The following is an 11,454-nucleotide window of genomic DNA, read 5'->3' on the forward strand; positions in this document are numbered from 1 at the left end:
AGTCGTAGTCGTAGTCGTAGTCGTAGTCGTAGTCGGAGTCGTAGTCGTAGTCGGAGTCGTAGTCGTAGTCGGAGTCGTAGTAGCGCTTATGACCCACGCAGTGAAAATCGTAAAACGGAGTCGTAAGCGGAGTCTTAAGCTCGACAGAGTCGGAGTCGGAAGAATCAGAACGTTCTCATTTTCTTCCGATTCCGCTTATGACTCCGTCGCTTACGATCTAGTGAAAACTGCATTGTCGGAGTCGGAAGCGGAAGAAGAAACCAAACACAATGCTCGATTCCAGGACCGCGAAAGTACAAATTTTGGCGCCAAAGACAACATGGCGGACGAAGAGCAACTTTGGCTCTCATTAATCATTATTTCGCGCAGGCAGAGACAATGCAGGAATAATATCATTCGAAAAAGAAAGCAAATTTGAGTTCGTGATATCTCTCGACGTCGAGCAGCTTAGGAAGAGTATGCTAACCTCGTCAGCGAACTACGACTTGGTGATCTTGAATTGTACTTTCGGTAGATTCACTTTTTCGAGTATTTTAACTTTTAATTTCGTAATTTTACAGTCAAGCTCACACGTTTAAATTTGTTACGGCTATTTGTGCATTTTGGAAAGATGGAATCGAGCATTGTGATTGGTTTATTCTTCCGCTTCCACTTCCGACTCCGACAATGCAGTTTTCACTAGATCGTAAGCGGCGGAGTCGTGGACAGAATCGGTGTTCTGCTTCCGCTCCACGCTTCTGATTACGACTCCGACTACGACTCCGTCCCAAGTGAAAACCAACTTTTACGACTCCGACTACGACTCTAACTCCGACTCCGACTCCGTCGCTAGTGAAAACCAGCCTTTAAGCCTTCCGTTTGAAGTGGCCAGTAGTTTAATGTTAAATTCAAGATGACGGTCAGTTCGTGGACTATGTCGAACTGTGACAATCATAGAGCTGGCAGGCTCAAAATGCATTAAGATATGTACAGCTAAACGATTTACCATGTTTTTAAAGTATTTTATCTGGCCACTTCATGACTTTTAGGGATACTCCATCCAAAGGGTACTCCATGGAGTAGGGCTCCGCGTTTTGTCATCTCTCGATTTCCAAGCGACAAACAGGCTCCTTCAGAGTCAGATAAAACTAAACAAGCGCGAGAACAAAGAAAACGCAAAACACAAACCTTGAATTCTAGTAGCAGACCTCCAAAAGATGAAGTCGTCAAATAAAATCCGGAGAGACAATCCTTGGGATCTTCTACGGAATATCTGGCTTCATATAACTTTGTGCTGGTGTCGTCGAGGACGCGAAGGTCTACGACAGTTGACGGAGCAAAGTTTCAAGTTCTTGTTAGATGACAACGGACGGGAATACGTTTCAATGACCCATGACGAGGCTACTAATTAAGAACCATCCAGAGGGTAAAAACGCTCCCCCGCCTGTAATAAACCAATTTATGACCATTCTTAGGTAGTGAAAAATTGCAAAAAGGAAGGATGGAGCGTACGATGGAAAACTCCGATTTCAGACTTGTAAATGCTGTCTGTACATCGCATTTCGTTTCTATAAGAACCTCACTGCCAGCAAATAACATATTTATTTTCCACTGACGAGTCGTTTTCAATACAGACTCATTCAACCACTGAAGTCAAGTTTTCGTTTTTGAGTGACATTTAAAATAACAGAGGAAAATCCTTTAAAGTATGGGGTGAAATCAGTAGTTTTAAATTCCAGAATCAAAAATGAAATAAATAAATAGATAAAATAAGTTATATTTCATAAAAATGGAAAAAAATATTTATGGTTAATTTAGCATAATTTGAAATTGCAAGTCAAATACGATGATGGAAATGATAAGCAGTTATGAAAAAAGAATATAAACTAAAACTGAAGAAAATTAAACAACGATTTAATTTCATTCTTTGAGATGGACACGTGGCTTGAACGAATTGAACGAAATACGTGATGAAAATTTTTGTCTTTTAACTTTGTATTTATTTAAAACAACAATTAACAACAGCTGTAAAATCTTTACCTCTGTGTGGGTTAATTCTCCTCTGCTTATGCGGATAAATGCGATCAGTTTCTGACAGAGTAAAGGGACAATCAACATTCAGGTACTTAACATGAGAGCTTTGTTACTTTCAGTTATTTTCCTATATAGTAGTTTAATTCAATTCCCTATAGCTCCCTATACTTAAGAAAAATTAGATTTGAAAGCAATAGGCATTCTTTTGGTTGATGACAAATAATCTTCTTTGGATGCACAGATGTGGATGCTTTTGATAAATTTATCTCAATATTTATTCCGAACTATTCTATCTCCCGAAATTATTCTGTAATTCAGCTGCATGGTTTGCATTTTTTTTTTCTTAGTGTTTGTGATTCTCATGTTATTCCTTTGATGCATATTACGCCGTCGTTTTCTGCAAAACAGAGACACGGAATTACTGAAACATGAATATTTTCTTTCATCACTTTTCATATTATTTCTCAGAATTAAATTTCTCCTCACCAAAACCGGTATATTTTCAGCAATAGAATTAGTAAGAGTTAAGGATAATGATCGACACAGAAAAGGGGGTTCTGTCCTCGTGTACCGGTTCACAAGAGCCGTTACAAAAGACCGAACAATACACAACAGCTAACCAATGACTCCTAAACAAAGAAAGCACAATGGTAATTCCCTTGTGAACCGGTACACCAGGACAGAACCGAAAAGGGTCTGAATTCTTCGACATATAAGAATGTGTGTTTTGTGATGATAATTTACAATGGAAATGCAAATTTTACCGAAAAGGAAACATGTTTCTTGTGCGTTCGACATAAATTTGAAAAAACGCACAAGAAACATGTTAGACCTTGACTTTCAAATTCTTGTGCGTTTTTCCAAGTTTGACGTAAATTTGAAAGTCAAGTAAACGAAAATTAGACATGAAGCAGTCAGTTTGTAAATGATAAAACAATGATATTCTCAGAATAACGGACATGCAGTTATTAAAAATAAAAGTTTACCATTCATTAAGAAAATGTAAAACAAAAGACGCAAAAGAAATTAAAGCAGTCTATCTGTGGGAAAAAGAGATATCCTCAATCTGCTATTCTTTTCACCTGAATATATAGGAAGTGTATAATGCATACAAATATTATTTTCTTTTGCAATTTCTTTGATGGTACGCCATATAACAATTATTGCAACGCGCAATTTCTCCTTCTATCTTTGATATGTGTAGAAACTAAAGCTGATTGGCTTTGAGAATAACGAGACTGGTTAGACCTCAAAATTGCAACACTAACATTACTCTTGCTTTTCTACATCTAAAAATTATAAAATACTTTTAATAGTTTCTTGGGACGTTCTCACCATAGCGATATAACAAGATGACTTATGCATTTCAAAATTATAGGGAATAGATCGAAACATCTGCCCTTTAAAGAGCAATGGCCGTTCTCTTGCCAATAAGAACAAGTAGTGACGGTTTTGGAATCATCGATGAATTTTGAAATTGATGAATAATATGATTATTTTATTGCGAGCTGTTTTTATCTAAAGGCGGCGAGCTATCCTTCTTTTACTGCTAGATATCTACACTATCAGTACAGATGTCGATCCTGTTTATGTATGTATGTTCCGTGTTCTGCTTCTAAAATATTTTTCCACAGCAAAGTATGTTTAATCAAGCTAACTCCTTTCATTTTTTGACCAGAGTATCCGTGACTTATGCTCTAGATGTGCATTTTATGCCTAGCTGTCAAAACAAGGACAACACAAAATGAGTGAAACTTGAATAAACTCATGATAAAACTTTATCTAATTCATCAAAATCTCATTTTCCCCCACCAACATCGCTATATTGTCAAGAACAATGGTGTTGAGAGGTTTGTTTAGCGATCAACCTGATCGAATAACAAAGTCAAATAATACTTACGTCGGAGAACTAAACAAGAAGCAGGCAGCTTGTAAGAGATAACAAAAAAAAATATCAGCTGATTGGTGGATAAAAGGATAACTAATCTACAACGCAAGGATTTCAATTTACGTCTTTCAAAATTCTAAAAATATCATCATTTTTTTTTTTTTTTGGGTGAGAGGATAGAAAACACTACAGGCGAAATGAGAGGCAGTTTGTTGATAAGAAAGAGAATTCATACCATGTTCTCCATTTTTTTTTACTACATATGAACAATACACGATACGAGTACAATATTTTAATTTCCGCAACCGTTAGGATTTTGTTCAGCGTTTCAAAAGAAATAAAAAAGAACCGTTATATTTGTTTAGAGGTTGTAAAGCCCCAAGTAAGGTATGGAATGTGGAGAGTTCTCCTTGTTGTAGCCCTTGCTTTCGCCTGATATGAGGAATATGATATGCTAATAACAATTTATCTCAAAGCATTTGACTCAAAAAATATTTGTTATCGATCGCCATGAATTAACAGTTATTTTTTTTAACGGTTCATTTCGTAACTGAATTCTAAGCTAATAGCTCAGTGATTACATTAAAATTCTTGTTTCTTACTTCGGTACGTTGTTAAGTGGTCTTTTAGTGAGAACTGAGAGAATTAACGATAAAAACCGACGTTTTGGTGTCATCATGACGCCATTGTCAAGGAGAAATAAAAATTGCAAAATTTGCGGCAAGGTGTAACACGAAATTAGCATAAATATGTTAGGAGCTAATTATACAAATACTTTTGCGCGAATTGAATCGCTTTGCACGTTCAGAGTGGGTTTTAGGTCTCTGATGAAAAGCATTTCGTTCACCAAACAATCGAACCTGTTACTACACTTTTTCAGAATGCTAAAACGTTTCAGTAGGTCTTTCGGGACTTCGCTGTGCCGTTCGTGGTAGTGTTTATATATTGAAGATGCCTTTCGTTTATGTCCATCCACGCGTGTGTGTAAGTGTCCGCGTGTATAGCCCACATAACCCGCATCATACAGGTCACATTGAAAACGATAAACGACGCGTTGTTGGTTGACGATCTGTGGTTTGATTTCTCGTACTTTAAGATCTTGGCGAACTTTGCGGCTAACAATTACTGGCTGGACAGTTGTCTGCACCTTCATATGCTAATATTCTTGAGCTCTTTCTTAACATAATTTGCTGATTCCTGATCTTTGAAAGGTATGACCACACGAACAATGGATATTGGTTCTTTCGGGCGTCTGTGTGGGCTGCTTACCAACAATTCTTGATTGTAAGAAGGTGTTAACGGTAGAATTTACTAGGCGTTCCGGGTATTTAAGCCGTGCGAAAACTTTCACACACGCGTAGATGGACATAAACGAAATGCATCTTCAATATATAAACACTACCACGAACGGCACAGCGAAGTCCCGAAAGACCTACTGAAACGTTTTAGCATTCTTAAAAAAGTGTAGTAACAAGTTCTATTGTTTATTGTTTGGTGAACGGAATGCTTTTCATCAGAGACCTAAAACCCACTCTGAACGTGCAAAGCGATTCAACTCGCGCAAAAGTATTTGTGTAATTAGCTCCTAACATATTTATGCTAATTTAGTGTTACACCTTGCCGCAAATTTTGTAATTTTCATTTCTCCTTGATAATGGCGTCATGATGACACCGAAACGTCGGTTTTTCTCGTTGGTTTTTGCTTTTCTTTGCATTTCCAAATCTTTATTGATAAGAACTGAGAGAATTGTGCATTTTAATGGATCACATAAAGTACTGTAAACCTGACAAATTAAGCTGTGGCCATGGAGATACTTTGAATGGCCTCTAATTGTTTTTTAGATACTTTGGCTGAGGAAGCAAAAAAAGAAAGATTAATCGTTCCTTTTTTTCCTTCCCCAGGATATAATGAAAAAAGACAAGAATTGCAAAAAAAAAAAAAAAAAAAAAACAGAGAGGAACTAGTGTTTGAACCCCTGTTTTTCCTTTGTTAATCAAAATGAAAAGTAAACTATGATTTCATTCGAAATTTTAAGAAAATAGCTGACTCCACGTAGATGAAGTTTGTATAAAATTGCTCTCTAGATCTTAACATTCAAATTATTTCACATATGGCTTCCTTACTTCACACGTTAAAACGATGCAAAAAAAAGCTCTTCTTTAAATATTTTCTTTTCCTTTCGTTTACCTCCTTTTGATTCTTAATCGGACATAAATCCTCTTCTAATACTCTTTCGTGTTGCTATTTACTGACATATATATCGACTTTTTTCTCTGTTATCATAAAATATCGAAAGCTTAAAAAAAAAATGCAGGATCCGATTTCAATTTATATTTAAATTCTTAATCCAGAAAAGTCATCTGTCAGTCATGAGGACTGTAATTAGAAATAAGTAATTTATCGTTGTAGGTTTCTATCAATGTTTGCATCTCACTCCGCTATGGGGTGATTAACTTTTAAATTCAAATGTCCAAGCTGTTATTTTAGTTATTATTAGATGACATCGGGCTGCTTTTGGATAAGCAAATACGTTATCCCAATATCAGTTTTTTCCTGAGTTACTCTTGTATAAGTCTTGTATTTTAAGGTTACCGGCATTCCTTTTTTGGCGAAAGAAAGGTTTAACTCTCTCAACAATATCAACACCTCATCAACGAAACAGGTATCGAGAAAAACGATATTTATCATTAATCGATTATCCAGAATAAACTTTATTATAAGAGGAGGATCTTGTCCTTTCAATCTTGGTCCCAAACTACGTAGTGGACCGAACAAATAATGAGCTTGTTGATACATTTCATTACCACAACCGAGTTAAAAAAGCAAGTGTTTTAGAGTATGTTCTCAAAACAAGCAGGTATGTTCAAACCTCCGGTAAAATAAGAGCTTACGTACAGGCCCTAGAGGAAGGGAGGAAGGGGATGGGGAGCCGAGCGAAGAGAGGCTTGGGGAGAGGAAAGGAAGGGCCTGGTATGAGAGGCCCGCATTCCGCATAACTACATTCATCTAGTGAACGTAAAATTCCCATCGGTCATTCGCCTGTCAATCAAACCGTGGCATTGTTTTTCGAGTGAAGGTGTGAAACCTTCGAGCCTCGGTCAGTAGCTACGGTTTAAACACAAAATCTCTTCTGAAAATCATAGTTAAAATGTAATATTTTCAGGATGAATTTCGATACCCTAATTTCTGAAGTTCGTGCGAGCAAACTGAATGGTTTTCAACTTAAAAATGAAGAAAAACTTGCAGTGGAATCCCTTCTTGAACGCAAGGATGTACTCTTAGGTTAACGTTGATGAGAATACGTTGAAAAACATCCTAGAACAACGCGGAATCAATCTGAAAAACGAACAGCGCCGAGCTTTGGAACAGCTCTACGTCAAAAAGAAGGATCTTGTAGCTATTTTACCGACTAAGTTTGGAAAAAGTTTAATTTTGGAAGCTCTAGTGCTGCTTGCACGCTTCGAGGCCAACAACGATAAACGGCCTGTTGTGCTGGTTATAACTCCACTTACAAGCATCATACAAGATCAAATACTCGAACTTGAATCTCTAGGTTTACAAAAACAAAAAAAATTTGCATCCGTTTGAACAGCTTTGGTCATCCGTTCGTCGAAATCTTCAGCCCGTCCGAACGGCTTGGTCACCCGTTCGTCAAAAACATCAGCCCGTTCAAACGGCTTGGTCATCCGCTCGTTGAAAACATTAGCCCGTTCGAACGGCTTGGTCATCCGTTTGTTGAAAAACATCAGTCCGTTCGAACGACTTGGACTATTTTCCGTCGAACGACTTATATCATCCGTTTGGAAGGTTCATACTAGTAACGCCACCCGTTTATTGAAAATAAATTCTTACATTCGAGCAGCATCAGTCATCTGTGCTAGTGTTTACAAGATTTGTCCAACTTCATTCGCTCGAGTTCTCAAACGAAGATGGACATGAAGCCCTTTCCAAGAGTTCATAAAACTTGCAAAAAGTATTCACTTTTCGGGCACAGGTAAGGCAAACAATTTTGGAGAGATTTGGCTGTTGCGAAGTAAAATCCAAGATCTCAAAGGCGGTCCACGATAACATATTGGAATTCTTCTCTCTGACTTGCTTTAAAGATTTTAATAAAGTTCTTGAACCCAGTTCCTAACTTGATTCTTAATTAAGTTATCTCGAAAAAAGCGGCAAATTGACGGAATATCTATATTAGGCTTTCTAACCCTCTTGGGTTTTTCTTTGAAATTTTCCTTGTCGTCCGACATTTTCATCCACGTGCAGCAGTGTTTTGACAGTTTGCATGGGTCAGTGCTCTCCTACTTTTAGTATTTTCCCTGCTTCACTGGCGTACGTCTTAAAATGACGCGTCGTGATTGGATGGTTTTGACAGTTTTTGATTGACATTCGAAACACGATATGCATAATTAATCAAGGAAGTTGTGCGGAATGTGGGCCTCTCATAGCCGGCCCTTCCTTTCCTCTCCCCAAGCCTCTCTCCGCTCGGCTCCCCACCCTCCTCCCCCCTCCCTCTAGGGCCGCTACGCAGTCCAGTAAAATAATGTTTCATAGAAAGCAAACGTCAATCAATTCGGCGAAGATAAAAACATAAATGAACATCATTTTCTCTTTGAATTAAAAAAAAAAAGTTATTTCATGTCACTGTTCCAAAATCTAGCTGAATTATAGTTACAAATTTTCGCTGACTTGATGTAGACTTACAGTGAATGTTGAAGTGGCTCCAAGATAAGTAGCCCACCTTTAAATAACGATGAATAACCAACATATCACTTCTGCCTTAACTGTTAATTATAAGACACTTAAGCTGGCGTCTGATGAAAATAAAGAAGATCGTCAACGTGGGGAGTCAATCGATCACAACGTCTCTGAGATTAACGATGAAACAGTCACAACTGTCCATTAATCCTGAGCAAATAATTCTGATGTTTTGATAAATAAAAGAAACCCAAAGTCTTAATCATAGGCTTCGACGAGTCGGGTACCCACTGCTTTGGGAATGATGGAGACAAATTTACTGACACTTTTGAAAGGTGTACTTGGATAGAACTCTTAAACGAGCTCTAAACGGCACAGTCTAAAATTTTTCAGCATTGCATTCGACTGTCCAGCTCAAAGCGCGATTCATGCACAAGGCTTCGTGAAATGGTCACAAAATTAAATATTTTTCCTAATTTTCATGTTGCGTTAGCGATATTTTCCGAAGCAAAACGCTCAAATTATTGTTTTGGGGCTACGCTTCCCGCCCCTCCCCCCCTGCTTCACCGCCGTTGATAATAATGATAATTTAATAATTCATTGATTTATAGTGCGCTTTTTAACACACCAGGTGATCAAAAGCGCACAATATGATCTAACTTGTAATTATATTAAATTTCAAATTTGCGTTGACAACATCAACAACTGAATTTTACTGATATGATAGACACTTACGTCAAAAATGAAGGAATATTAAGTATGTCAATTTTACTTCTTTAGGAAACAACATTAGGACGGTATCTTCGATGGCCAAGTGGAGTTTCATCCTCGTTTTCTGTAAGCAACTCAGATGTTTGCAGCCATTGTCTAACGTGTTAAGCGATTTGAAATAATTTTTTTCTATTGGAGGGAGAGAGGAGGCTCTATGGGTAGGGTGGGCGGTGAGGAAGAGAATGGAGATAATGAATGGGATATCCGTCGAAGGATGGCAATGAAGAGTTAGGGGATGAACGAAGATGGCACTGCGAAGGGATGAGTTGGAGACTATAACCTCTCGAAGATAAGTGTGTAATGCAACTGAATCCCATTGTGAAATGGGGAGCATTACTTCTAAGAAGAAGTCTAAAACGACAGCAGTTTCCCATCTGAAGTCTAAATAAAGACCTGCTGTATGTTTTGCTGACGCCTTCATTTTTGTGAGATTAAATTCAAGTGAAATAAAATTCATTCAAATTCAACAAAATCATCTCAATGAAATATAGTTGCACGTAAAAGCCAGTAATAAACCAACTTTTTTCACAAGGAGACTACTTGGTCGGTCTTAATTCTAAATCGATGGCAAGTTATTGAGTCGGAATCGGAGACTCATTGGTACAATGGCTATGCCTTAAGCCTGGTGAGCCCCAGCCCTGATGTCTGTCGCGTTATTGAGCGAGATACTTTACAAAGCGTCTGAGCTTATGTTTTCCTTTTTCTTTTTATTACTGTGAATGCTGCAGAGGAATGTTTGGGTTTGTTAAGATCAATTTCCCTTGAATTTTTTGGAATCGTCATTTGTTTTGTCCCAGCTTAAGCAAAGGTTGATCTTTGAGTACTGCTTCTCTCTCTCTCTCCTATGCGGAGAATAAAATATTATAAAGTAAATTGTATTTTTAATGAACCTTTTTCAAATAGTCTAACATCTAATATATTGAGTCATTTTGCTCCTGAAACAGAGCTCGGCTTGTAGGCAAGCGCTTGTTTCGTGTAGTGACACATTTTTCCGTTCCCTCCGTCTTTACCCGCCATTTTTAGCCAGGGAGCTAGAACCGGGAAAATATTGTTTCGTTCAACCCACCCAACAGAAAAGGTCTAGCAGCGGATTCTTATAGAAGAATAACTGCTCTTTAATACTAGGTATTATGTAGTGCTGATTTGTGATACCACTAACAAGATAAATGGGGGTCTTTTTCCAAATTTGGCTTTCAACATAGAAACGAGGCTAAACCATTTTTCGCCCTCTAAACCTAATGACTCTTATCAAAATATCCTTGAATACACTTAAAGGTGTTTACAAAGTCTGCAGCTTGAATTTGAGTGATTATGAGCCCCAAAACAGGTCACGTGACATGTCACGTGACTATTTCTCGTCAAAAATTCACTTTTGAGTCAAATCTATCGAGTTTCAATTCCTTCAAATGCCTAAATAACACATCTTTTTATCCTTTAAGCCTTCCAATAGAACATGTAGGTCTACTTCTGTCGATTTGTGCAAACGAAATCCACCTGGATAAACCAACTTGAAGGAAATGAGCGAAATACGCGCACGTCCTCATTTTAATAGTCGTCAGCATGAAAATGAGGCTGAGACCAAAACGAGCTTAAAACATGTGAAATTTTCAAAACTAAACACGGTATCAACATGCGACTTTTTTAACAATAAGAGTCTCAACCAGTGCTTAGGCCTCATAGCGCTTATTTGTTGCCATAGTAACGGTTACCATTGCTAATATTCACCAATTTTAATTTTTCTGGCATAAAACAAAATTCGTTAGCAGTTAGAACGTGATTTCATGGTTTTATGTAGTGACGGTTGTATTGAGTAGTTGGGGACATCATGGTGAGGGGTAAATCTGGAGTAGCTTCAAGGTATTGGGTACTGAATTGGCTATGCAGTACAGAATTTGAAATAATTCTGGTCAAGACCGATGAATACTCCAAAGATAACCTAATAAGTGTAGATAAGAAACATGCAAACTGTTTGCAAGTTATGGCGTGTATTTCTACTTTTGCTTGATAAAACAGCAAAGGAAGACGCTTGAAAGCGATAAAATATTTACAGTTTATATTAGTTTGCAAAAAAAGATGAAAACTTTAA

Source organism: Stylophora pistillata, chromosome 2 (genome assembly GCF_964205215.1).
Source record: "Stylophora pistillata chromosome 2, jaStyPist1.2, whole genome shotgun sequence".
Taxonomy (NCBI): Eukaryota; Metazoa; Cnidaria; class Anthozoa; order Scleractinia; family Pocilloporidae; genus Stylophora; species Stylophora pistillata.